Consider the following 25,773-nt stretch of genomic DNA (forward strand, 5'->3'; position numbering starts at 1 on the left):
CAATTACTGCTTAATTTAACAGGCTCTGCCTACTTCAAAGTCCATGCTTTTCCAATTCTGACTGCAGAAAGTCATTGTGTGAGTTATTTCAAATTAATTTGAAACCAGAGTGTGTTGGCTAATAGTATAGTTATAAAATCAGTGAAGGTCTAATTCTGTTATTAAAAATGTAAAGCTTATGTATTATGAATAAAGAGTTCATTCTCTTCCAAGGATATTCCATAAACATAATTTCTAAAAGTATTGCAAACACAGAAAATGTATTTCAGGCATGAATTTAGGGGCAATGATCTGTACTCTAGAGTGCAAAAATACATTAAAAGCCTCGGGTGGAAGGTCATGTTTAAAACTCAGAAGCAGAGAACAAAAACCAGTGACAATTCCTTTGCCTCTGAAAGTCCCTGTTTATAGCTCTGCTGACATTTTGAGCCGCAAAGGGAGCAACTGGAACATCTTTCATTCCCTTGACTTGTTTGCAAATGCTTGAGGGTGGCTCATAGGAAATGTGGTGGCCTGACTGAATCATTCCTTCATCGATACTTTCTTGCAGATATCCAGGGTAAACATTGACCCTAATTACTGGGCACCCTTTATTTCTACAGGAAAGAATGTCAAAGATGTCATAATCCTGGCAAGTAAACGGTGGCACCTGGTGTATAAAAAATAGCAGTGTCAGAGAACTGATGGTCTTTGCTCTTAAGGCAGCTGCAGAGTGGTGTATGTGCATCTAGTAACACAAGGCATTTACACAGGTTTTAAGGAGAGTGCAATTAGTTCCAACCAGAAGCCTTGTGCGTCATTCCTCTTTTTACAGAGGAGCATTTGTCTAGGTGGACCAGCAACTTTTTGAAAGATGACAGCTGGCATCGTACATTGCCTCTAATGCACCAAAGACAAAGAAACTTTAAATTTTAAGATATAATCTCTGTTGAACTAACTAGACATTTGAAGGCCAAATAAACCTTTCTCCCTTCCAAATTTTTCTGTTATTCCATTTTAGTGTCTGTCATCTTGATGCAGAACCCAACATATGTCTGTAGGTGTATATATTTGTTTGTTGCCATTGTTTTATTATACAGCACAATGGAAATTTACTGGATAACTTGTTTGCAAAGTTGATTCATGGTGGAAGAAAGGCAGGTCCTATATTCCCCTTTACAACAACTGTCCTCCAGAATTAAGGGCTATATATTTGAAGGATTGTGTTACTGTAAATGTACTTTTCTGAAGGTACTTTAATAGTGTCTGGTTTGTCATAAGCTAAGGCTTCGATAATGAAAGGGAGCTCCACATGTACTGAGAGCCCTGATTAAGAGAAGGAGTACTGTTTGTTACAGCTATGTGGGTACTTGGCTATCATATAAGTTTATTAAATCATATAAAATTTCAATTTATACCATAGTATTCTATAAAAGAGGGAGCACATAAAACTATGAGTATGCCAGATTCTTTCATATAGGAATTGTATTGTTGGTTGTGTTAAAACTGCCATTTTCAGAAGCAAGAGTATTTATGCTAGAATAGTAATTTCCTGTCTCATAGTTAAATTTTGTGGAAGTTAATTGCAGGATTGAAATAAAATAAATGTGGTATAAAAGTTAGTAAAATGCCAATATAATGTTATATATTGTTGGGATGAGGAGAGTATCTGTATGTCGTTATATAGTACATATGTTAGCACTCATATTTGAGTCTCTGTTAATTATGAATATAATTTTTTGGAAACGGAATGACACTGTCCTGATTCAGTGTGTTTGGGCCTTGTTCTGTTGCAGGGAGATGAAGTTACTTGTGTTTAGGCCTTGCTTTCCCTCATACTTCTAATTTACCTAATGTATTATAATGGCTTTCGTAATGTTTGCAGGGTGACGGTGCAAAGTCAGCCAAAGTTCATTTTTCCCATTGGTATCAGATCTTATTCTTTTTTTATACTCTTCTGACAGTTCTCAGTTAAATGAAGCTGATAGTATCCCAATTTGTTTTCTGTTGTTTCATCCTACCTGTGCTTTAGGAGATTATAACTTATTTCTTCTTAGCATGTCAGAAAATACTCAGGATGTACCCAAAGCTTGTAACTATTTAAAATTGCTCAGTGTACTGTTTTTGAAGGTGGAGTTGTACTTCTAGACTTTGAATTGTGAGGAAGAAAATGTCTTTATTTCTTCTTTGCCAGGGAGCCAATCTGAGTTTCAACTTCTCCTGACTGCTGCTTGCTGGCTTCTGTCATTGTTATATTTTACCATCATATGCTAGACTTGGCAGGAGTATCCATTTGGTACAGTGAGTGAGGTGAGTGGTACTATCCTAAAAATGCATATTCAAGAGCTAAGAACAAAGTAAGGCATCCTCTTTTGAGTAAAAATAAGTAAACAGAGAGGGGGACAGTTCATGAAGAGCACATTTGCAAATGCTCATTTTGAGGCTGGGGAGAGCTGGACTGGACTTGGATGGAGCAAAGGATTGTCAGCAATCTTGGAGAAGATGACTCTCTTTACTTAAACTGCTTTCAGCGGAGTTGGGTTGGAGACCTGGCCCCAGATGAGATGACAGAGAAGAAAAAGCCATGAAGAAATTATGGTCAAAATTCAAGAACAGTTGGGTAGTTTTGCTGTCTCACATCAGAATTCAGCAGGTGGGAGGAACTAAGTTCCTCTCTGCCTCCTGCTGGCTCATGTGTGCAGCTCTGTCTTGGTGGTCCTTTCTTTTGCCTTATTCTGGCAGCACCATCACTTATTTGTAGGAACACTGGGATTTTGTGTCAATGCTCCTCAAGGTTTTACCCTTGAAGTCCTGCAGACATCCAGAGTACAAATTATCTTTGCGAGCATCAGGAAGAAAACTGAAGAGGGAGCAGAAATCCCTATCTTTTAGACGTCACTCTTGGCTGGAGAATTTGGATGTTGCATAGTCACTCTTGGCTGGAGGAAGAACTATTTTCTTATTGCTTTATTTCCAGTCCTGCCCTTAGATAGCTGTGTATCATATTCACAGCTACAGTGTAAGACACTCAAGCCTTGTAACACTTACAAACTAATGAGGGTGCAGTGGATTAGTTGGGGATACATCACACAGTTTCTAAAGGGCTTTAGTGTGTCGTTTATGGCTTGTGCTTCATAAGGAATGTATCTTTTTGTATAGCCTGACCATAGCTCACCAACGTTTTGGAGCAGGGTTGAGAATGTTATCATGATTGGCTTGCTAGGTGAAAGGCTTTTCTATTTAGCTTTTAATAGAGCAAAAGTGACTCTAAATTTGTTAATATTCTTTAGGTTATATAGGACAAATTACAGATAAGTGAATAAGTAATGAAATTTGTAATGAGAATTTCTCAAGTATGAAATGTTGGCACAAATTAATTGTGGGATTTTACAGCTATTATAGTTTATACCATAAATGCAAAAATGACTAGGGCTTTTTAATTACAGCAGGAACACACTAAATTTTTATGGAGTGCCATTTTGTTAAAGAGGTACTTTAAACATTAAGAGCAAATGCTATCCATAACAGTGAGCCCAGATATCTGTCCCACATCAAATAAATATGCTATTGCTGTGAAATTGTTCCTCAGATACTGTAACTGACACAAAGACTAATGAGAAGTCTCTTTGCGCACCTTCAGTTTACTGTGTCTTTTTCTCGTGGTCATTCTTTTTCTTAATTACTGTGTGTTTGCAAAGGGTCAGAGCAAATCCCTTGGAAAAATATACAGGGCTTTTTAACCTCCCTTTTAAAACAGCACTGTGAATAGCAAAATTTTGGTGTCTCAGTAGAAGTTAATATTATTGCGGAGGGGAGGAGGGAGGATGGCTGGATGCTAATTCTTATTAAATATTTGATGTGTAGAGAAATCTAATACAGTGGAAACTCAGAGAAATCTCATTACTTGGTGGAACACATTGCATACTAAGATAAAGATGACTCAGACTCAAAAACTAACAGGCAGTTTTAGTAAGAAAGCACATCTGGAGGAATGTCCTGCTGTTCTTTTCCATTAAAATAAGAAATCTACATATAGTCTGCTACCTTGCTTATCTAGATGTTTCTCAGAGCTAAGAATATGTTTTTAAAATGTCACTGCATACTGTATTCCTCCCTGGTGATACTTCAAGCTTTCCCCCTCCTCTTCTCATGCTACTGCTCTCACAGCTGGCTGGCTGGACAGCAGTGGGTGCCACAGATCCTCGTCTGCTTGCATGAACCTCCAAGGATACCCCTGAGCCTCTCCTTCCCCAGCCAATAAATATGTTCCACTCTGAGGCTGATGGTTTTGCTTAAGCACACGAGACTGCAAACTCACGTCCTTTTTCAGTGCCTCTTCAAACACACACCGTGTCACAGGCTGCTTCCCCAGTTAAGGTCTCTAATCCATCACTCACAATTCCTTAAGGGGATTAATTAATTTTAAAAATGGTTGTGTTTCTAGGTATGCTAAATGTCCTCCCTCAAGGACAAATGCTCATCTCTCCATTTGCACATCTCTTGATTTGTCTCATTGGAGTGGCCGGTATTATGCCTTGCATTATACAATCCCAAACCCTTGCTTGGGAGGAATTGTGGATGAATTGATCATCAGAGGGCTTGCTTATAATTAGCTGGTATCCTTTTCTTGAAGGTGAGGCTCACTGGAGTGGAGGCAGCATGCAAATATGCTGCTGTTGCAGTCAGAGGTAGGTAAGAAAGCTCAGAGAAAATGTGCTCTGACATGGCACTGAGTTGGGACTTAGGAGTGCTGGGTTTCTGGTACTCTTGGACTAATGTGTCCTTTTTGACTTCACAACTCATTTCATTATCTGCAGGATTTTAATGTAACCTGCTTTGTCAACTGCATTCCAAAGTTATGGTAGAAACAGTGACATAAAGACTGGTTATCAGTGTGTTTCTGTCCCTGGGACACTTTCAGAATGAAGTTGTCTAGATGACCACACTGCTTCTTCAGTGCTTGTTGGTTGCAGGCTGGCAGCTCCTAACTGTGGTTGGAACACATTTCCTTTGCCAGATCAAGGCTTTGACCTGAGATTTTGCTCATCCTTCTCTCTTCTAAACTGAGTAAGAAAGTCTAAACCCTAAGAAGTCCCACTTTTGCATTTGAATGCTTATTTCAGCATTGCCACTAGGGTGGGAAGCTAAGGTAAATTAGTAGTTAACTTGAAAATAGGGCAAAAAAATCTACCCTGCAAAAAAGGGGTGGGCATCTATGTCCTAATCCTCACCAAATTATAGAGATTTCTGCGTGGTCACTTTTGGTAGAGAAGACATTCCTATGCCTCTGTGGTCTAATAGAACATCCAGTCACCCCAAAGTTCATCAGTTTGCTGGTGTACCTTGACCAGTTGCACTGGGGCTGCACAGCCTTTTTTCCCCTCTGATCCTGGTCCTACAGCCCATTTCTGTGAATTGTGCAGGACCTACAGTCTGTTAATCCTCCCATGCTAGTTCCACAGTGTGGAGTGGTTAAATGCTGCCCATTCTGTTTCTCCTACCTTAGGTAGTCATTCCTGCAATTTTCTTTCAAAACCTGGTGACAATCTCCCAAACTTATTTGTTTTGTGCTTGTGAAAACAACTCAAGGTTATTTAGGTCTTACCCCAAAAGTTATTTGTCTGAAAGGTTTTTTCATCAGTATGTTGTTGTTTCCCTAACTGAAGTGTCCTGCAACTCTTCCTCATTTTCCCTCTTTGTTCCTGGTTCCTTAACTTAAAAGAGACAGAGAGAAAAAAACCCATGCCTAGCATTGCTTATCTCTGATCTGGGTGTAAAGAAGGGGTTGGGTGTGAAGGATGGCCTAAGCTGCTGGAGGTGCCTCTGATTGAATGTGGTCTGGGCCAGCTCTACTGGGCAGCCAGGGGGGTTGTACCTGTTTCAAATAAGTCCTCTGCTCTTTTCGGTGCTGTGAGACATGTGATACCACAATGCAACAAGACCCTGAAACAATAGGGCTAGGACTAATCTAGCTGAATAACATAAAGATGCTAAGCCATAATAAAAGAACTAAACAAAAAGTCACACCTAGATTACATTTGTGTTTTCATTTTCATTGCTGGAAAAGTGTACCTCGTCAGCCAACTCCTGAAGAATCTTGCTACTTTCCACATGAGTATAAGAGAAGAATACATGTTCTTGGCAAGTTACATTAAAATACAAAGAAGACATGTTTACTGAAATGCTCTCATTACAAATGAAGAGCTTTATGTTTACACAAAACCCACTCTTGGAAAAAAGTAATTTTGCTAATGAGATATTCCCATATCTCATGGGGAGGTTTTCAGTGCTAAGGCACTGTTTCAGATCCAGCACAGAGCTACAATAAAAAGCAAAAGCAGCTGTCTCAAAGGATTCAGTGGCTGAGCTGGCTCTCCAGTAGCAGGGTCTGCACAGCACACCCACCACATAAGGTGGCAGTGATGCACAGTGTCAAAATGACCCGTGGTGCTGCATGAGCACCATGGAAATTAGGCACTCTTAATGAAAGCACAGGTTGTTGTGTATATATTTCTGCTTTCATATCTGAAGTAGCTCCCAGACTTCTTGCTAATGAGGGAACTGACATGTCCCAGAGCCCCCTAATTGCCCATGGATTTTCCTCAGGAGTCCTGGGATCACCCAGCTGGTTATAACAGACTAGATGTCCTACTATGTACCAGAGCCATCAGAGCTACAGTGGATGGGCCTGTTGACTTGCAAATATATTGCAATGCAGCATGAAAGATTTTAAGCACAGCAATCCTAATCCCAAAGTGACTTGATTTGTTTGCTTTGGCTACCTTTGCCAACACAAAGCCTTGAAACTTTAACCTGAGATGTTTGATCAGACTAATCCCTTTCCCTGGCTAACTTTGGCTGGCCACATTTGAATGTTAAGGACTAAGTAGGCTTGACCATTCAACAGTGAAGTTCCAGGACAGGTTTTGAGTGTATTTAGAAGGCAAACATTTGTTCTACTGCTGCCTTGCTGAACTGTTCCGTGGAGAACCCTCTCAACCCAGCTGCTGGTGCCTTTCATAGATACCAATTAAATTTTTATATGATGTTTTATAACCATAAATATACTCTACAGACTTGCACATAATTCCTCTGCTACTTTAGCTGTTTTTCAAAGCCCTTTTCAGCAGGCTTATCTTTGTTTTGCTTGTGCTGATTAAAAGGCAAGATATATTTTTAATAGGGTAAGTAGTACCAGAGAGCACACTTCACATAAAAGAAAGAGAAATGCAGACAAACCTTTGTTACCCAAGTTGAGTCAAAGAAATTGAATTAATTCAGCTAACAAAGGTTTCAAATAATTAATGGGATTTTCAGACTACTGAATACATCAGGGACCCTGAGTTAGTTTTCATCAAACAGGATTTTCAAATGATCAAACCTCTAAATGCAGGTAAGAAAAGAGCATATGAGATGATCTGCAAAAAAGCTAAAAGGCTAAAAATTGGAACTTGAAATTAAAGATTTCTCTAGAAGTGTTTCTGAGACTCAATAGGCCAAAAGTAGCCTTGAGGCAGTCAAAAAGAGCAGTGCCATCATTCTGGGCAGACCCCATCCTGAATGTACCAGCACAGTTGAACAGTTTCACGGAGATCCTGATTTTATGTAAAGACTCTTCCACTATTCCTTTTTTTTTTTTTTTTTTTTTTAATGCAGCTTATTCCTCTCTCTGGACTGCTTTTCCCCCCACAAATAACTCTTAATTGTTTGTTTTCCTGCAAACTGTGAAGAGAGCCATATTGCACCATAAAAGTAATGTCATGTGGGTTCTCATCTCATCAGCTCTCCATGACTGTTGAGTCATGCCTGGGTAGTTTTCAAGTGCTACTACACTTATTAGAAGACATTTTACAGAAGTCCTAATGATTTATTGGAAAGGGGGCACCTTTTCCCTTGCCACATAGGCCCTCTGGTTTTGAGGTTCATTGCTATGGATGGGAGGAGATCTAGTTGTGACCACCAGGGAGGAGAGAGACCTGATCCGTTGTTTTAGGAAGAGTAAAGGAGAACCCTTGGCCTGTCCATCACTGATGGGTGGTCACAACACCTTACCAGGAGACTGCAGTGGCCTGGAGAAGCAAAGATGGTTGTGATGGTAAGAGCAGCTGCTATGTACAGATGAACTGTATCAGGGGAAGGAAATCATTGGTTCCAAAATGATAAAGTGGGCTTTAATTGTCCACATCCCAATGCCTAGGGGAGTACTGCCAGGGAAACTAGAACAGACGGAAATGCTGCTGACATTAGAATAATGTGCTGCATGTGAAACCACTGCAGAAATAGTTAAATGGTGCCTTTGCCAAGGCCGCAGAGTGAAATGTTACTACACCGTGGGGTGGATTAAAATATGCATTTTCTCCTAATTGAGCACAGCAGACTCAGCTGGAGGTCCTGTCAGGAGAAGAGGAATAATTTGTCACAGCTAGAAATGTATAACTTGACAGAGCATCTATTAGACAGTACAGTACAAAATAAAGTAGGACTTGTGCAGGTTTTCTTTATGCGCCAAACTGTTTGGTATAGGCACCCACATGCTATAAAGTAAATTTCAAACTCACTGGCAGTGAACCAACCAGATTGTATCAGGCTCACTACCCTCATGGCTTTCATATCATCATGAAAAGGAGATTAAATTTTTTTTGGTTAGAAAGGCCCCATAAATGGCAACCATGCTTTCCCCACAGTGTATTCAAGTGGGTAGAGCCAACAGAGCTCTGTAACAGTTTCTTTCATCACTCTTGCAGAAAGCATTTATAGGGATAGCAAAGTAGAGCCACGAGGATATAGGTAAACTCAGTAAAGATAGCCCACCAAGAACCACATTTTTCACCTTTGGAGTGTAGTTGGTTGTGAGAAGCGTAAAAATGGGCTCCATGAAGACATCTAGAGAACATGGCTTCTCCCTAAACTGTGAATTTTCTCTAGTAATTTCTTTCTTCATGTCACTTTTATATATATATATATATATATATATATATATATATACATATATATATGCATGTATACGTATACATAAAATTTTCAGGGGGATCTGTCCTGACTTGACTGTAGCTTTTTGCTGTCTCAGTTAATCAGCTCCCAGCCCAGGTGGGTCTGCCAAGCACAAAGCCCAAAGCACAGTCCTGACCAGAAATATGCTGTAGCCTGCAGCAGGCACTGTGTGTATCAACTTCTGCGTTTAGAGATGAAAACTACTCCACTTTGTCCTCGCCCTGCAGTCTCTGCAGTCTTTTGGGTAGTTGGGTGATGCACAGAAGTCAAAACTTTAGCTCTGGTCACTTTTTTGCAGCTCTTCATGGAACACCACGTCAAATCTAAGGGTCAGCTCCCAGGACTGGACACCACAGAAGCAACCTGTCACATCCATCCAAGAGGCTGTGTGGCAGCTAAAACCAAGTAACTTCTATTCAGGCACATGCTTTTTATCTCCCTGAAAGGAAGAGTTCTGACTGACAGGGTAATTCATCATTTACCTGATGCACGAAGAAGTCGCCTGAAGGAGCAGAGCCACACACATTATTTTCACACTGGTGGAGGCGTATGCCCTGTGTGACATTCAATGTTTTTAAAAGTTTCTGTAACCCTAAAAAAGAAATTCTGGATTCTCTAGGAAGATATTGTTGGGGATATTTGTCACATGCCATAGCATGTTGAAGTGACACAATGGGCAGCCATTTTCAGCACATGCATAGCAGTGCTAGGAGAAACAACTGAACTGGGAAAACCCCAGTGACACTGGAAGGTAGCACTGGAGAGATCAGAGGACTGGTAAAGAACTGCAAAGGATCCCCATGCCTTCCATATATAGTGCAGATCGCTGCTACCCCTATAATTTGCTTTTCAGTGAGGTCACAGGGCTACTCTGAGCACTGGGATACTGTCTGAGTAATTCCTACCCACCACATTAGGAGAGCCTGGTGCTCTATAGTGCCTTCACCAACCCCAGCCCCTCAGTGGCATTAGCATGAAAATGTGACTCAGGCTCTACAGGTCACCCTGAATCCTTCCCAGAGAGATCAGGTATGCCGTGGTGACAGGAGCTGTTCTTAGATTGCCCTTGCCCTGTCTGCAGCCAGACACTCGATTTTGATTCTTGCACTTGGCCATGGATTCCATATTCCAAGCAGCACCTGGTGAAGTAAAGACAACACTCACCAAATTCCCATCATAATGCTCAGAATGCTTTAATTATAACTGCTGAAGTCCGTGGTGTATGGCATGATATGCCAGGTCTCAGCAACCTCATAGGAGGAAGCCTGAATATACCCTGCCTACCACAGTGATAGCAGTAGGTGCTGTTACATTTTGGTGTGCTCAGTGTAAAAAGTAGTTGAGGCCCCAAACTGTGTTTTTTAAAAATTTTTGTAGTTATTACAGTCTCATCCAGAAACTTGAGTCAAAGCCCAATGCCTCCTTGTTTTAGTGACTGTAGAAACACAGTATAAACACCATCCCTATCTCATAATATTACAGGGGCTAATGGTCACTCAGTGCATATGATTCCTTCTGTCTGCACTCACCGTACAGTACTGGGATTGCGTTGTGGAAAATTTGTGCTGCTTCTTCCTACTTGCATTGTATTTGTTCTACAAAGGCCAGCTTCAAGCTCTTACTTTTCCTAAGCATCATAGGATGGTATGTGTTGGAAGGGACATTAAAGATCATGTTGTTCCAACCACCCTGCCATGGGCAGAGACACTTCCACTAAGACCAAGTTGCTCAAAGCCCCATCCAACCTGTCCATGAACATTTTCAGGGATGAGGCATCCACAGATTCTCTGCACAACTAATTCCAGTGCCTTACCACCCTTACAGTAAAGGATTTCTTTCTAATATCTCATCTAAACCTACACTCTTTCAGTTTAAAGCCATTACCCCTTGTCCTATCACTACATGCCTTTACTGGGATAATCAATATATATACATATCTTCACCCCTTCTTTACCTGTTTTTCACTCCTCACCCATTTCTACCAACTCTACTCTCTCCAAGGCCATCTAACAGCCAGTATGAAATAGAAATAAAAGCTTATGCAGTTCCTGTAGTCAAAATTAGTTTGGTATGGTCAGATGATTTACATTGCTGTTGACACCTCTGGGTGAGTAAATGCCCATAGTGAAGATGTGGAACCAAGCCACCCACGTTTCCTCACATCCAGTGCCATGCAAAGTAAAAGAGATGCACTTAACTCATTTGCAGTCACATGGAACACTGTAGGTTCATAGACTGCACAGATCTTTCCGGAATAAGCGAGATCCAGTCAGTCTTGGAAGAGGATATGCTGCTTTTTACTGAGCAGATCTTGGTAAAAATTGAGTTACAGTGGAATCACTGGAACAGAAGGCCAGTGAAAAATGCCACAAAAGCAATATTTGTATTTGTTTGTCACTGCATTAGTTTATTTTACTGTACATTTGCTGTGTGCTTCTTTGACAGGATCTCCCACAGAGAGTCTTACCCAGTTGTAATTCAGTCTTGGACTTCTTGACCTTAAATAATTTTTTCTTTGCTGATGAATCCCTTTTTTTGGTCTATTTCCTTGTCCTTTTTTGTGAGGAGTGTTTGTCCTACTCCACAATGATTTTCCCCCCCTTGCTGTGTGTAGCAAGGGTGGGAGGGAGGTGCAAATTCATTGGCATTTTTTGTACCCTTGAGGACAAGTCCTTGCTACATTCGAATCCTAGAGGTCTTAAGACTTCCTGGCTTGCTCAACATTTCATGTTCAAAATCACACATCATGGGTCTAGGCCTCTTTTTGTCCTTCTGCTTATTTAAAATTTAATCATCTCAAGGTCATTTAGACCAAGCTTCTATGCCACAAGCAGCTACCTTGCAGTGTACTTACCAGAACTGTCTCTAATGTCATGTTGCTCTAAAGCCTGGGACTACTTGCTGTAGAAATTTGTCCCTTTCATGCAAAGGTAGTTTGTCCTTCTGTATTTGGAAGCCTTGCTTACTGCATGGTGAATTTGAAATTCTTCTAATGATGCATTCCCTTAGTTTCTTGTAGTGAGATGGTGATCTCCAGCCATAACAAAATTCAGCCATCAAAGTGAGTGACAGACCCTATTTTAATTCCCATAGATCCTCTTTTTCAGGCTTCCCAAAAGTGGTTTTTGACTTAGCCTGTTTCTGGGTTTTACTGAAGCAATCAATTCTTATTTCTTTTCAGTCTACTTCATCAGTTAATGAGAATTGCTACCTCACTGCCTTTTACCTTTTCTTCTTTTTTTAATAATGCATATCTTTCAATGCCTGTGTTTGAGGCAAGATTACTATTCCAATGTGTTTCTATTGTTCTTATAATATCCTTTTCTTCTGTTCTGCACCAGAGGTTCTGCTTCCTATATATATCTGGTCTTAATGCACAGCATTTCTCTTGATTTTCTCTGTTTTAATCCAGTTTTAAATAGCAAATTTCATTCTATGTATCACACAAACATTTATTCCTCTCCTCGATATTATTCCCTTATTCTCTTGCTACCTATTCCTCTCCCCTTCCGTGTCCTATTACCCATTGCAATAATCTCATTTATCTGATTTTTCTTTTTTGCCTTGCATTAGAATCAGGCATGGAGAATGAGTCTCCCAACCCTCTCCCCTTTGTTTCTAGTTTAAAGCTCTTATCAGTTGTGTGACTGCACATGGAGTTATCCACATGGAGTTCATTCCGAAGAGTAGTTCTCATGCTGTGAACCCCTTTTCGCATGGTCACACACCCCAGAGCTTCTTCATAGCGTTGTCCCATAAACCATCATCTTATCTTACCTCTTGAGTCCTGCCTTTGCTATTTGGCTACTGAGGGGCTCCTGTAACTTCATTCATTTCTGTATTTTCACCTGAAAGCCACCTCTGACCACCTCTGATGTGACTATGGCAGTGCCATCTGCCCCACTACAAAGGACAGCCAGTCAATTGTCTTTCTAATCAGGATCTTTTCCAGCCCTGCTGCACACCCTTGAGCCAAGCTGCCAGTACTCATTCTCTTGTCTAAATCTGATTTTGACAACAGTCTTCCCAAGTACTCTTAATACAAATCACTGGTCACAAAGACCTTTCTCTTCTTAATGTGAGCCTATGGAGTCCTCTGGCTTTTCTTTTTTCATATAGCATCCTATGGATCTTCCATATTCTATCTTTGACTGATGCCTCTTTGTCCCTTCTCTTGGGGCTGAATCACTTGCTTGTCCTCTCATCATTTGTCTATTCATACTCCTTTTTTTTCCAGTGAAGCAAACCTGTGCCTCATTGCTTCTCTATTAACTGATCTTTCCCTTGATTTCTTCTTCCATTGTCTCACCTTCCACATGCACCATCATGAGTATCTTGCTCAGAAGTTATGTGGAGTCTGACATTTCTTATCTCCCTCACTTATTTAAACACCCTTCTGAGATCCATCCACATCTCAATATTACAATACACACCTGCTTGAGTTTTGGAAAATTGGTTTGCAGTCTCTTCCTCCTAACACACACCAGAACTGCATTCCCTCTCCAGCCAGCTGGAGACATCTACCAGCAGAACTGCAGATATGAAGCCAAGGTCAAAGCTGGGCTGCTCAGTCAGGAGTGCACTTCAGAGATGCGTTGGTGGGGGTGGGGGGCAGGAGGAAGTCTTGTACTTTCCCTTTGCTGTGTTAATCGTTTCTGTGCTAGCGGGAATAAAAAGTAGTAAAAGTTTATTCTAGGCACTAAATCAAACAAATGTGCTATATGCACAGTTTAGGAATTAAAAATATAGTAATACATCTTGAAAATGTTTTAAAAACTATTCCACTTAGTGCCATTACAGGATATGAATTATTTTACAGATTTGGGTTCCCCTCTGTTATTAAACACATTTGCTTGATTCTAAGAAGCCTGGTTTTGATTCCTTTGATCCTATTATCTGTTGTCTGCATCATTACAGCGGATAGTACAGGAATTGCATCTCGCATTCAGAACTTGCGATTATGGCTTTGGGTAAGAGTAGCAGCAAATCCTGCTCCCATTCACGAAAGTAACAAAACACAAATGAAATACTGACAGGATGCATGTAGTCAAGGGAACTGGTCTACAGTATAACAACAACAACAATAATATAAAATATGAATGACATTACTACTTTTCAGGTTGTTTCAATAGTTACATATTTAAGTGAGATAGTTAAGTGATATTAATTTATGTGATAAATATTACATGCATCCTAACCTGAGAAGAATCAGCAAAATGTGCAATTTTCTCCTTTCAATTTTTTCTGTCTGACATTTTTACTTTCCTCCTTCTTCTTCCCTCCTCCCTTTTACTCCCCCTTTGCAACAATAAGCAGTTTGATTGTTTGAGACTTGTTTTCTCTTATCTTTCTACTTGTGCATGTGTGTATTTTTAAATGACTAGTTCTCACTTTACACCACACTTGAATTACACAAAGAAATCATCCTACTTAAAAGAACACAAAAGAATTTTCTAGGGGAAGTATTTGAAGAGGGATTTGTCAAATTAAATAAAGACCATTGTTAAAGGTTTTTTTTCTCTGGTATAGTTTCAGTTCTGAAGAGAATATAAATTTAGACTCCAAGCAGTAGGTACGGTTTCATGTGGCAAATCGAGTCCTACATTTGGAGAAGAGATTTGTATTGAGGAACTGGCCTAAAGAGATTTTCAAAAAATCCTGACTGCTTTATTTCTTTCTTCCAAGAATATGCTTTTTGATGCTATGTTTTGTCATGGTGCTTAACTTTAAGGGACAGAATACACCAAATGACACCTCTAAGTCAAGCAGCATTTCTTGGTGCAGTTTGATAATGATCCCAAGCCAAGTGTAGTTCATATGCAATGGAAAGCTCTTTTTGCACAAGCAAGGACAAGGGTGGCCTGAGCTTGAGATACCTGCAATAATCACATGGCAAATTCTTGCTGCCTGGATCCAGTGGTGGTCCAAGACTGAGAACTCTGGAGGTTGCTGCCATTAAAGGGAGAAATTCATGGGAACTGTAATATTTTAGGCAACCGGTGTACTTACGGAGAAACCAGCCTCTCTTCCTCAATAGGCAAATCAGAAAACAGGAGAGGGCACCTGTAAGGGTCAAATGCACGCAGGTACTGCCAAAATAGCAGATTTAGGAGAATTTATTTCCAAAGTCAAGAACACTTAACATCTTGGCACAAATCTGCACTGGGCCTAGAAAAAGACCTGTTCTTCTTAGGGCTTTTATCGTCCCTGGACTCCTTCACTGTGGGGCCTTCAGACATGTCTGCAAGAACTACCTCCTCTCATACCCAGGAATCAGCTCCTCTGGAATGCAGGAAGAGAAAGCATCTAAAACTGTCTCTGGGAAAGATGCCTTTTTCCAGGCAGGAAAGCTTTCTTAGGAGAAACTGTCTAATCTCCTCATAGTGAAATCTTCCAGAAGGGTCCTCTACACTTACAGCATCTAAGTCTGGGTCCTGCATCTGGGTCACAACAGCCCCATGCAGCGTTCCACACTTGCATGGCTGCAAAGCTGCGTGATGGGAAAGGATGAGGGAGTGCTCATCAACAGCCAGCTGAACATGAGCCAGCAGTGTGTCCAGAAGGCAATGGCATCCTGGCCTGTATCAGAACTAGTATGGCCAGCAGGACTGTGGAGTCAAGGGCAGAGAAAAAATGTCTTAAATCCTTGTCTCCAGCACCACTGTGCCTCATTTGTGTGGGCTGCCTGGGCAGCGAGGGGGCTGCATGGCCAGAAGGGACCCATGAAGATGTGTAGGAGGATGGATTCTGTTTCTGAGCTGGTCTTAGGGATAATCTACATATCATTAAAACTCCCATGCCATCTGAATGCATAATGGTACTTTATCAACTAAAACTTCTTTATTTAATCAGTTGATTTAATTATGAGCTAGTTAATTGAAAAATTCATGGTACAAGTTCTGAAGGTCAAAATACTCAGAAGTTCAAAGAAGACTGCGGCATTTGTTTCACTTGAGCTGTGACATGCAGTACTGAGTTACAGAAATCTGCTCTGATTCAAACTGGCAAACTGAGATCTCGGGACTAAACAACTGAATTACCAAACAAGAAGACAATTCAATTCCATTCATGAGATGTGAATGTATCTACTGCCAGCTGTGGTTATTCTGTGATTGATTTATCTGAATGTTGTGGTTTCCAAAAGATCCAAGTAGTAACTATCTTGCAGAAATGCCTTTAGCACTGTCCTGTCAACCCTTTTAGCTCTCTCAGGGACATGCCCGTGTCTGAGGAAAGTGCTGTATTGCTTGACCAGCAAACTGCGGTTATCTCTGGATGGGAGAGACATGGTGAGGGCAACAAGAGCTGAAGATTCCTACCCCTGGTTCACTATTTTTCACTGCATGAAGGCTTTTTAAGAAGTTGCAGAGGCCAAGTGAGATATCTAGTTAATAATCTGGAAATAATCTGGATTTAGGAACTGCTAGGTGTTGCAAACACTCGTTCCCCTCCCAAACAATCACCACAGAGCCTTGGACCACTAGAATCTTGCTTTAGATTCTTACTGTTTGTCCAAAATGTATGATCAGAGCAGGTTGAGAGCAGCATCCTTGTGTTCACACCTCTGTTGTAGGCCACCCAGACCTTGGGTGCACAGAGACCTCAATATCCCCTCTTATGGGAATACCCTGTGTATTGGCAAACTCTGGGCCACTGCAGGCTTTTTGTTTTCATCCCTTCACTACAGAATTTTGCCCTTCTTATTTCAGAAGGAATGCCTGCTGGATTAGCTGGGGAAAAAAAAAAAAGGAGGATGGTAAAGACAATGAGCAAAGGACAAAGCATATGAAAAACAATAAAGACAAAAAGCTTGCATACGTATATAGATAGATTAATACCTATTCTTGAGGGATGTTGCCTGCGAGAAGAATTAAATGAATAAATAATAACTATAAAGTAATTTAATCCTGTTAAAAACTATCCAGGAGACTTGGTTTCAGAGACTGCACTTCAGAGACTTTGGCTTTATCCAGTGTTTACTGGAAGACTCATTTTTTTCTCTTATTGACCAGCACTAACAGCTCACAAACTCCCCACAGATAGCGAGCAGGGATGAGCCACTGCTAGGCACTGCTGAGAAATGTTCTGGGAAACCTGAGAGCTTGCAAGAGAGGTCCAAGGACCAGTTTTCTTAAGTGCTGCCGTGCTATTAAGAGTGTGTAGCTCTGCTGCAGAGCTACTCTGAGAGGTTTTTCTCTCCCTGGTGTTCCGGTTAGAAGCTGTCATGATACTTGCACAAGTTGAACAAGACTTGGAAGGAAGAGTACTGTTTCCACACAAAGCTTGCACCAAGGTCCAGCTGTCACTTTTGGGGATACTTCAGCTCTTACATACCCAAACTCTTTGCAGGACTCTCTTTGCATTTCAAACTCATCCCTTAGGAGCTGTAAACATGAGTCAGGATGTTTTTAACATTCCTGTTGGGGATTTATTGACAATCTCCACTCATCTTTCATCAAGGTTTATGCCCCTGGGGCATTGCTGGGCCAGACAATGAGCACAGTCCTTTTCAAAGCACCTAACTTGCTACAACCCCAGACAAAGCAGATACACCTTTAGAAAAGATGTGCTGCTGAAACACTGGTCCTGTGACACAGGACATACAGATTCCAAGCTTTTTTGGTAAAGCTTTGCAGAGCGTATGGAGAACCAGTTTTCAAACCCTTGTGTAGAGCTACAGCAGCAATGCTGCATGCAAACAGCAGGAATGCAAGAAGACAACTGCTGACACTTGCCTGAGACCAGCTGCAATTGTTACCCAGTATTTAGTGATGATGGTGTGTTTGGCATGCATGAGCATGTGACCACTGTAGGATCCTGTGACGAATATATAGACATTTATTTTCTCCATAATTAATGTAAAATTTTCCCTCAGGGAATGGTCCTTTGCAGGACTCAGAACTGGACTCGATGATCCATATGGGTCCCTTCCAACTCAGCATATTCTGCGATTCTATGCGATTCAACACCAAAAGATGTTGTATTGGGCAGTCACTGTCTGCAGTTTTAAAAGATCATTCTTGCCCATCATCCAACACCAAAATAGGAACCTTTGGTCTCTGCTATGTCATTTCTGACAACTGACCTAATGAGGCAGCAGAAAGAAAAGAATAAAGTAACAGTAATACAGTGGCATAGTTTTCACATTTTGCTCAGGTTTCCTGTCTCCCATTATAGCCTTTTATGAGAAGTGCAAAACACATGAAAATTCAGAAGGCATTATTTGAAACAATAAGGGAGTCTAGGTAATAAGGTAGTGTATGCCCAAAAGCAAGGAAAATAATTGTTTTTCAATCTAATGTTGTATTTATCACTCCTGGGATGAAAATGCAGCTAATACATGTTTCAAGTGTAAGTTCAAAATATTAATGTGCAACCAAGCAAAGGTTTATTTTCTCACTCTCCGTCTGTTTCTATCGAGGTTACATTGTTGTTTTTCTACATTTTGTGGTTGCATTATCTTAATAAATGATTAGTTGTGAGATATTATTTCCCTTTAAACATATGACAGCAAAACAAGTTTTTAATAAAGTGTTTTGAAAAAGCAACAGACTGAAAAAAAAAAAACGGGCAAGAGTTCAAACTGGTAATGAACTGAATATGCCTCTAATTATATTGAATTTACAAGTAATAGGACGAAGCAACATTAGAAATTACTTTTGACTGAAATTTATTGCCTTAAGGCTGCAAATGCTCCCCTCAAACTTCCGGAGACTAATAAAATTGCTGTATCAGTATTTGTTTTAAATACCAGTCACTTCAAATCTCAAAATGAAGGACGGTGGGCTAAGCCATCCTGAAAACAGACACTCCAAAAAATATGTCACAAAAGCTAAGATTTTTCTCAAGGTAAGATTTATTTTTGAACTTTAGTTTGCATGCAATGGTCGGTGTAAGTTGGTCGGGTTGTATGTAATATCAGGCTCGGTGTACATCTAAACCCACATTTTTAAACTGGGATTCAGCTATGTCAATCTAGATGATTCTCATCATAGAACTAAATCTCTGTGCCCCATGTCAGCAATTTCAGACTCAATCTTAATCTTTGTATAAAGTCATCTTGTATCAAATGTATAAATAATTAATGTGCTGTGTATGGAAGCACTATCAGATTAATTCCTTTAATAACAAAAATCCATAGATAAATAGAGGTTGGTCAGCAAAGTGACCTTTTATCTTTTTTTTTAGTGACCTTCAATTAAATCCTGCATTGACCAGAATGACCATTAATCATTTTGATCAGATTACTGAGAGAATTACTGAGTGAAGTCAGTTGAGTCATCTCAGTTTACTTTCTACGGGGAAGAGGCACTGGGTTTGTATCATGCAGACAACACAATAAGCCTGTGGTTGGTTTCTGCAGGTCAAGGCTGATACGTATTTGTGGAGTAGCATGGACCTTGTCTATCTGCAGTGCTCTTGAACCTACCACAGATAAATAAAGGATTTCTTCTCCCAGCATGGGTAACCTTAGGTTTTGTGCCATAAATAGATTTTCAAATGTCTTACAGCTAAAAGGGGAAGGGGTTTGTTTGCAGGTCAAGCAGAATAAATAAGACTGTCTCACAGTTTTCTCTGGAGTTTAAATATGCTTGTGTACCACAGAGAAGGAAAATACAGGTTTCATGCCTATCTCTATGGCTGCTGCTACTCAGCTGATATCAACACAGTGTGAATAAAGACACAACTGGAGAGAAAATAGTAAAAGACGTTTAAAAAGTTGTCAGACCAGCTATTAGGTTAAGTAACGTTTGCTATAACCTCAGCTTCATGGATCAGCTTTCCTGATGAGATCACAGCAGGTTGACGCAGAAGAGACGCAGAACCAGAATCTTGAGTCAGAAGTGGAGAAGTCCATCATATCAAGGAACAGCAGAGTTCCTGACATAATGAAACTGTGTTCATCAGATACATTTCACTTTTTCCATGCTGAGGACAATATTTTGGCAGTACTACAGGGAATGAAAAGGATGATGTGCACAATTCATCATGTCAGTATCTTGATTCTCGTGTGGCATAAATGATAAAAAATTGAGTGTTTCCAGGATGTCTCTTTTTGGGTCTACACCTTACTGGTCCAAGCTAGAACGTGTCAGTACCACGAAACCCAAGATCTCGTCTGAGAAAAGTGCTGAATCAATAGAATGGAAAAATGGCAGAAGGAATAGGAAAACTGCTGCCCAAGAGTCATGTATCTGTGGCAAGAGTTATCACAAAACATAGACAGAAACCCAGCTCTCTTACCACTGAAGTGAAGCTTCCAAACTCCCTAAGGAAAATATTCAGCTACAGCAAAGCTTCAGCTACAGCAGAAATGATCTATCACCTCTCTGCTGACATATCTTCTACCTTCTAGACTGCCAACATTTCCAGATGACATACCTTTGGGCTTGTGCTCTATATGATGTGGTAATGGATCAGTCCTCCTAGAACAACATATATGGGAACTAGTGGGTATGATTTATCTTTTACTTGTCAGGTTTCACCCATCTGAGTTGTCACCTCATGTTTCACCTCCAACACACCTGCATGTTGAGCATTTGTGTAGCATTGGGCACCTACAACTTTAACATGACCAAAAAGTGGAGTGCTACTGCAAGAAGGACGTGATGGTTGCCTTGTCTGCGAAAGGGGCCTATGGTGTTTTCTAACAACTGTCATAGCTCTTCCGTACAAGAAGTGTTTATACTAATTGCAGTATGGTTTTTTTTCCCATTGAACTATTACTTAAATACCTTACCTTCCATAGGACTATGAGTTTTCTTTCTCATTTCAACCTGAAAGTTTCTAAGACCATTTCTGGTTTATCTTCTGACAAGTTCACTGCATTCTAAAAGGATTTCATCTTGTCTTGTAAGAACAACTTTTTCTTGTCCCCTTTCTTTGCCATCCTGACTGCCGTGTCAACAACAGGGATAACTCCCACTGCACACCTGCTACAAACATCACCCAAACATACAAAGAGTGATGTGAGCAAAAAGTTTTGAATTCTGGCTGATACTAAATTATTTAAAAGCCATCCCAAATAGCTGTGCACTACCTCTGTGTGAACACAGGACAACCTGTGGCAGGGCCACTTCCCATCTCTGCCGGACAGCACAATGGTGAGCCAAAGCCCTGCAGCTATGTTCTGTCAGCAAAGGTGCTTCCTTCGCTTTTCTGAAGGTAAGGTGAAGTAGAAGTGATGCACAAACAAATCAGACAAAAGACTGGGGGAAGAAGAGAGGGGAGAATGGAGCAGAGTCACGAGAGTCACCAAAGCATGGAAAGCTGAATAAGTCATCCAATAGCCCCACTCCAGGAAGGAGGATGCTTTGCCTGCTCATTGGGTGGCAATGGGCGAGCATCGAAAGATACAGTGCTGGGGATGGGCTCCTGGTCTCCTGGCTCCTGCTCTTGTGTGGTCAGTGGACCAAGGGCTTGAACCCTAAGAGTGTTCAGGGACCCTGAGAGGTTTCCATTCCTGGACAATCCATGGATGTGGGGGCAGATTTGTTAGAGGTAAGTAATGGGACAGCACTGACCTAGTCCATCCCCATTCTCTTCCTCATTATATGTAAACACAAAATGTCCAGGCCCTGGCAGGCTATTAATCACAAGCACAACTGCATCTGAACTGAGTGTGTGAATTCATGTTGCTAGCCCGTACAGCATGGGTTTATAGCCACCTGTTTCTCTGTGTGAGTGCCACATGCAGTGCAGTGTGACATTTAGCATGTTTAGTTATAATTCAGCACGGTGATGCAAGCCAAATTAGTAACCTGTTTCCTGGTAGCCATTTAATAACAGTCACAAATGGCCCGAGGAAATCCCCATTTGTACTAAAGACAATTTAACTGACACAGATGTGTTCATCTATGCAGCAACTTCAAAGGAGGCATTTTCACAAATATGTGCTGCTTATTGCCTCTCTGGTGGCATTTGTTGCTGCTTCCTGCAATGCTTGGTTTAGATGGGATCTTGTCTTTATGGGTCAAACGAAGGGTCAGTCAGAGTGAAAGACCACCCCTTCTTTTTCTTCTTGCTAAAATCATTATTCCAGATCAATTTTATATTCCCATATTTGTTTAACATAGAAATCTTAGGTCTCGGAAAGCATCAGCTGGTGCACCGCACTGCCTTTTATAGACAGGGCTATTGCTTCATCATTTGATATAAATTAGAAGACATTTAAAAAGTGAATGCAAACCTAAACAATAATTTTGGTTCACTTTTCTCTGAGATTATTGTTTTAGCTAGATACATTGTCTATATTGAAAATATATGGAATGGAGGTATACTTAGCATTCAAAGTCATATATTATCAAGATAGAAGAAGGTGAACTCTTGATATATTGCAAGTCTTTCATACCATGAAATAACTATTGCCTATTATTTTACTCCTGACGTTTTTATTTTTAGGAGAATTTCAGTTGATTTGTATTGCTGACACCACTGATATGTTGTTTCCAGTGACCTTACATCCAAAATCAGTAGGGTGTGACATTTGATGGCCCAGATAAAAAACATTAATAGTAGAAGAGAGGGATTATTTTCCTGGTCATAAATTAAGTTTAAATAACTCAGAATTTATTTTTAACTCTCCAGTACTTTTTACTGTCTATCCAATAAATGTATTTATTACTGGAAGCTTGGTGAAGCAGTTTACTAAGATCCTTTTGTACAGCCTTGTCTTTCTTTTTAAGGCAGTGTTTGGTACCAAGCACTGCTTCCCACAAACAAAAGGGGATGGCTCCCAAGTAGCAAATTAAAGGGAATATAGTGGCAACAGCAACTTCTGTCATGATGAACAATAGTGGAGTCAGGTTCAGAGAATTTTGCAGCATTTTTGTTAACATGCATTGATAGAGATTGATAAAAGTACTAAATGCATGGTATAAATATTTGTATGACCTAACCTGTAGTCTTATCACACCTATTCACAATCCTCCCTACACCAATTGCTCTGCAAATGTACTCTAGAGACATTTTTTCATGAATGCCAGGGAACTACACACCATTCTGGTGTATATTTCTACACTTCGAACACATTCAAAGACCATGATCTCCAGATGCCAATTGAAAAGGTGAGTGAGTGAGACTGAGAGAGAGAGAGAGAGAGAGAGAGAGTGACCAGAACTGCTACCATCAGTCCTTGGGACACAAGCACCTTTATGTAAAGGAGTAGTATGGTTGATGTCTCAGCAAAAGCCTTAAAAACCCTGGAAAAAATCCTCTTCTTTCCCCTCTCTAATTTGCAACATTTATGAAAGTGATAAATTGTTATTGGATTGTTTTGAGAGTTTTTATAACAGTGAGAAGAGAGCTATTGCCATATAGAGACTCTTAAAAGACAAGATGGGTTTCTGCAGCATGGGGTTATACTCTGTGTTCCTTCCTGTCATTTTTTATTGCACAAGTCTATTTAGGAGATCACCACATCTCTTTCTTACACTGTCTGTGGGTGGTGATACAGCATCTGTTTGCATGGCTTAGTCCTAGAGGCACTGACAGCAAAGCAGGGTCATGGAACTCTTTTGCTTTTCAGGAAGGTCTTGTTGGAATTTTCTGATACAATCTGATTTACTGAAGCAAAATCAAGCTCTCTGCCTTGCTCCTTTCCAAGGGAAGAAGAGGGAAGCATATTAGTTTGCCTGATTGAAGATGCTTTCTACATTCTTTCTGTTGAACAAATACCATCTGTAACTTCAGCGGGGCTGGAAAAGCACAAGAGGTTTTGGTTACAAACATGTGAGTGCTGCTTGCATTGTGAAAAGTCTTATCATAGCCAGCTTTTATTTTATTTACCCTAAGTTATCTCAGGTCCAGCCCTCAAAGACCCAGTCTGTGGGTGGAATTTACCTCTCCCATTTTCCAGGCACAATTCTTGTTGCAATGAGGCAAGGCAGCATCACTGCCACAGCCTGAATCTCAGATGCTTCAGGGAGGTCCCAGCATACTTGGCCATGATGAAGACTGCTGCCTTTTAATGGGATAGTGGCTGGCTGGAGCAAAAGATTTTCCTGTTTGTGACTTCTGAGAGGGATTCAAAGCAGGCCTGGAGTGTGAATCCACAGCTGAGGCAGAAAGTGCATGCAACAGACCTTTCTGCCCACAGTTTCACACTGCCATCTGCTCTGTGTGTTCCAGAGCAAGCCATCAGATAACCTCAATCCTGAAACAAACAGGTCTCAGAGATACATGACTGCTAAAAATGAAGTGTATAACTTTGTTCTTTGATTTCTCAATTTTTACGATGAACTCAGTTCACATTTTCCTCTGCAGTCAAACAGATTGTTTCTGAAGAGTTTTAGTTTGGGTACCTGAGTTTTTTTGAATGATTTAAGCTGGTTCCTGTGTAATCTCTTGATTTCAACATCAGAGTCTTAAAGAAAAAGATCTGTAATAGCATGAGCAGCACTCAACCTGTGTAATAGCTGTTTGTATGTACAGATTCGTGTGTCTTCTTTGATTGAAACTTTTTATACAATTGAAACCTACTGATTTCAGCAGTTTACTGTAGCTGACTTTCTGAGGAGAACCAGGACCCATGAATTCAAGTTCAGTTAGTACTTTTCAAAACATTTCCTATACAAGACAATCAGTAGAAGAATAATAAACCCACCAGTGTTTTTCTTTTACAGTTAATTTTCCTAGACTCATATACTGCCACTGAACTGGTACTGGAGTCATGTATCAGAGGGCTAATGAGAAGAAGGAGTTAATTTCAGATCATCCCGTAACCCTCTTCTCCAGAGAACTGGTGGAATTGGAAATGGCCTTCAGCTTGTTCCAGGAGGGCATGGAGGCTTTTGTTTCCTTCACCTGGACACTCCTCAGCAATTTCTCCTTGGGCAACTAATGGTGGAGCGGGAGGATCCCAAGACACATCTGTACCTCCTGTCAGCGGTTCAACATCCTCAGTGTGTATGATGTCCACTCTCCATGTGGCTGGGAGAAAAATGTAAGGCACCTACTCCAGATGCCATGGGTGGACAGGTGTGTGAGGAGCTGGGGAAATTGCTAAGTATGTCTTCCCCTCTATCTAATCAAGAGTCAAGGGATTTCATGGGCACTAGCCTACTCTAAGGTTTGGAATTGCTCTTTCTTTCTCCTTTCACAGTCCTTACTTGGAGAGCATATGAGACTGTAGGGGATAATTGGATTGTTGGATACACATGGGGATTTCTGTTGGGCTCGTGCAAAAAGGATGCAACCAGCAGAACAGTACTTCAGTAAAGTGATAGACTGGCTACAGAGACCATTCTGCTTCTAATGAGATCTCCAGTCTATCTCAAAAGAGGGAAGGCCATTATGGGAAGAGAGATGCCCCAGCCCTGGGGCTTGACAGAACTCTCTTCTCTCCTCTCAGACATAGGGCAAAGCTGTCCTGCTACACAGCTAATCCAGCCCTGGGACATGATCTGTGGCCTGAAGAAACCTGGGCTACCCAAAGGTGTCTAATGACAGCTGCTCTTCCTATTTGGGGGTGCTTGTGTCCACTATAAATGCAAATAGGAAGGTGAAATAGAGGTCATGACAATAAATGGCATCACCAGCATTCCTTAAAAGATGTACCCAGGTCCTGGCTTGCTCTGAACAAGTAGTCTCAATATATCATTCTCTCTTCAGCTGCTTTGACGATCTTGGAGGGGTTTTCCTAACAGTTGCACATGTCAATTTTTCACAGTGCACATTAGTTCCTGTGTCTGGAAGTCAATATTCCAACCATTAATATATAACATGGTTTTACTGTGAATTCATGAAGTATCACTGCAATTAAGTTTTCCTGTTAATGACATGATTTATTAATGAAACAAGGTT

The 25,773-nt window shown here is 40.7% G+C and overlaps 1 protein-coding gene across 5 annotated transcripts in view; it reads left to right on the plus strand.

Moving 5' to 3' along the window:
• Nucleotides 1-25,773, plus strand: part of SKAP2 (src kinase associated phosphoprotein 2) — a 186,979-nt gene that overhangs the window by 137,661 nt on the left and 23,545 nt on the right. The window contains exon 13 of one of the 5 annotated variants that reach the window (XM_050316043.1): nt 9,269-9,289. The exons of the other annotated variants lie outside the window; for them this stretch is intronic. The gene's annotated coding sequence lies outside the window, so the exon portion shown is untranslated. Of the gene's footprint in view, nt 1-9,268; nt 9,290-25,773 lie in introns of those variants that run through there. 5 annotated transcript variants of the gene reach the window in all.

Source organism: Myiozetetes cayanensis, unplaced genomic scaffold (assembly GCF_022539395.1).
Source record: "Myiozetetes cayanensis isolate MyiCay16 unplaced genomic scaffold, myiCay2020 scf1, whole genome shotgun sequence".
In the NCBI taxonomy this organism is placed as follows: domain Eukaryota; kingdom Metazoa; phylum Chordata; class Aves; order Passeriformes; family Tyrannidae; genus Myiozetetes; species Myiozetetes cayanensis.